Here is a 2,923-nt window from a genome sequence, read left to right as displayed (position 1 = left end):
GGGAAACGTACCGGCTGTTTTCCTGTATCAACCCATAGTTCTATTTACTTCTCAATCATCAGCAGCCCGCCATCGAATCGTTGTATTCACTCAACTAGACCAAGAGGCACATTGATGGACTGTAAATACTTTAGCACAAAATTAAAATGTTGTTGGCAATTACCCATAGACGCAACAGTGGCACACCACATTATACAAGAGGAAGTGCCTTTAACACATTGTAGGCTGTAATAGAGGAACTTCCGATAACACTTCCGAGGACCAGTGAGACATATTTAGAAGAGGATATTTATAATAATAATAATAATAATAATGTATGACGTTATGCGTCATTTATAAGGGGGCACACTAGTTCTGGCAGTAACTCGCAAATAGACAAAATGCACCTGCTGCGCTTCAAATGTGTTGCGCGTTATTAGGTTGCTAATGAAATCGATAAAAGATAAGAGAGGGAAAAAGATATGTACTTACCTTCGGACTTAATTTCGTCAACATGTGACGGAAGAAGTGATCCAACTCCTTCCCCTCAATGTAACCATTATCTGTAGAAACATTAACAACATTTAAAATACTCTTCTCATACGTTTTAGAATACATTTTAAACGTTTTCTTGAAATAAATAACATGGGTTTTTTTGCAACAAAAATAACATATATCAAGTTAGGAAACCATAGCTCGCATGGTTAGGTTATAAAATTAATAATTCTCACCGTCTGCATCAAAGTGTTGCCAATCTCCAGAAAACCAACAGCATCCAAGTGCTCAAAAGCGCAGTCCATTGTAATAAACAGGAGTGTAAATGATATCTCTTAATACGGTTTATGATAGTTCAGGTGATAGCCTACTGTCTCTGTATCCTTGTGGAGAGTCTACTCTGCACTAGTTCAGTGCAACGTATGGGTGCTTTTCTTGACGTGGCCCGATCAATTCTCCAAACCTCACCTCCTTATATGGAATAATCTGACTTCACCATGACGCGGTGTAGAAGGAATAGAATACAGGATGGACGAACGCATTTCGACTGCAGAGACATTCGAGAGTTTGGGCAACTTTTAGAATGTTGAATATTTTTCTAATTCTAGGCATTCGGTTGCATTGTTTAAATATTCCACATGTAAAGTTAATGGGGAACTAACATGGCTGCCATAGAATGTTGAATATTGTTGTAATTCTAGGCATTCGGTTGCATTGTTTTAATATTCCACATGTAACGTTAATGGGGAACTAACATGGCTGCCATAGAATGTTCAAGTGTTATGTAAATGTATCATCACGCAGAAACCGCATTGGTCTAACTGTCTAAATACAGTGGGGCAAAAAGTATTTAGTCAGCCACCGATTGTGCAAGTTCTCCCACTTAGAAAGATGAGAGAGGCCTGTAATTTTCATCATAGGTACACTTCAATTATGACAGACAATGAGAAAAATAAATGCACCAGATTTGCTAGTTCTTGCTGTGAGATGTTACCCCACTCTTCCACCAAAGCACCTGCAAGTTCCCCAACATTTCTTGGGGGAATGGCCCTAGCCCTCACCCTCCGATCCAACAGGTTCCAGACGTGGTCAATGGGATTGAGATCCGGGCTCTTCGCTGGCCATGGCAGAACACTAACATTCCTGTCTTGCAGGAAATCACGCACAGAACGAGCAGTATGGCTGGTGGCATTGTCATGCTGGAGGGTCATGTCAGGATGAGCCAGCGATGGTGGTTTCGGCCCATTAGCGATGTTGTTTCCAGTTATGTCTGATGAGGACCTGCCTGACAACAGGCCTACAAGCCCTCAGTCCAGCCTCTCTCAGCCTATTGCGGACAGTCTGAGCACCGAAGGAGGGATTGTGCGTTCCTGGTGTAACTCGGGCAGTTGTTGTTGCCATCCTGTACCTGTCCCGCAGGTGTGATGTTCGGATGTACCGATCCTGTGCAGGTGTTGTACATGTGGTCTGCCACTGTGAGGACAATCAGCTGTCCGTCCAGGGACCCTGGGCATCTTTCTTTTGGTGTTTTTCAGAGTCAGTAGAAGGCCTCTTTAGTGTCCCAAGTTTTCATAACTGTGACCTTAATTGCCTACCATCTGTAAGCTGTTAGTGTCTTAACGAACGTTCCACAGGTGCATGTTCAATAATTATTTATAGGTCATTGAACAAGCAGCATGGGAAACAGTATTTAAACCCTTTACAATGAAGATCTTTGAAAGACAGGGTCCTGAAAAAGGGATGTTTCTTTTTTTGCTGAGTTCATATGTAACTATCCTCCCTCAAGCGTCTCTAGCGGTCAAAATGCCTCTTCAGAGCTCAATTTGGCCTCTGTGTGTTTCTGGAGGCACCCTCCATACGGCGCCTCCAAACACATTTTCAGATCAGGAATAAAACTTAGCTGTGTTTTGTAGCTTTCAGTTTGTGAGGTGTTTGTTGCTTTTACTTGTTGTTCTACTGCTCTGCCGGTATGTCTGTCCGCATATCTATCTGTCTGTCTGTCCGCATATCTATCTGTCTGTCTGTCTGTCTTGTCTGTCCGCATATCTATCTGTCTGTCTGTCCGCATATCTATCTGTCTGTCTGTCCGCATATCTATCTGTCTGTCTGTCTGTCTGTCCGCATATCTATCTGTCTGTCTGTCTGTCTGTCTGTCTGTCTGTCTGTCTGTCTGTCTGCCGTATGTCTGTCCGCATATCTGTCTGTCTGTCTGCCGGTATGTCTGTCCCGCATATCTGTCTGTCTGTCTGTCTGTCCGCATATCTGTCTGTCTGTCTGTCCGCATATCTGTCTGTCTGTCTGTCTGTCTGTCCGCATATCTGTCTGTCTGTCTGTCTGTCTGTCTGTCTGTCTGTCCGCATATCTGTCTGTCTGTCTGTCTGTCTGTCCGCATATCTGTCTGTCTGTCTGTCTGTCTGTCTGTCTGTCTGTCTGTCTGTCCGCATATCTG

The sequence above is a fragment of the Oncorhynchus kisutch genome, unplaced genomic scaffold (genome assembly GCF_002021735.2).
Source record: "Oncorhynchus kisutch isolate 150728-3 unplaced genomic scaffold, Okis_V2 Okis02a-Okis13b_hom, whole genome shotgun sequence".
Lineage (NCBI taxonomy): Eukaryota > Metazoa > Chordata > Actinopteri > Salmoniformes > Salmonidae > Oncorhynchus > Oncorhynchus kisutch.
The sequence above is the reverse complement of the archived record's forward strand: the minus strand, read 5'-3'. Positions refer to the sequence as shown.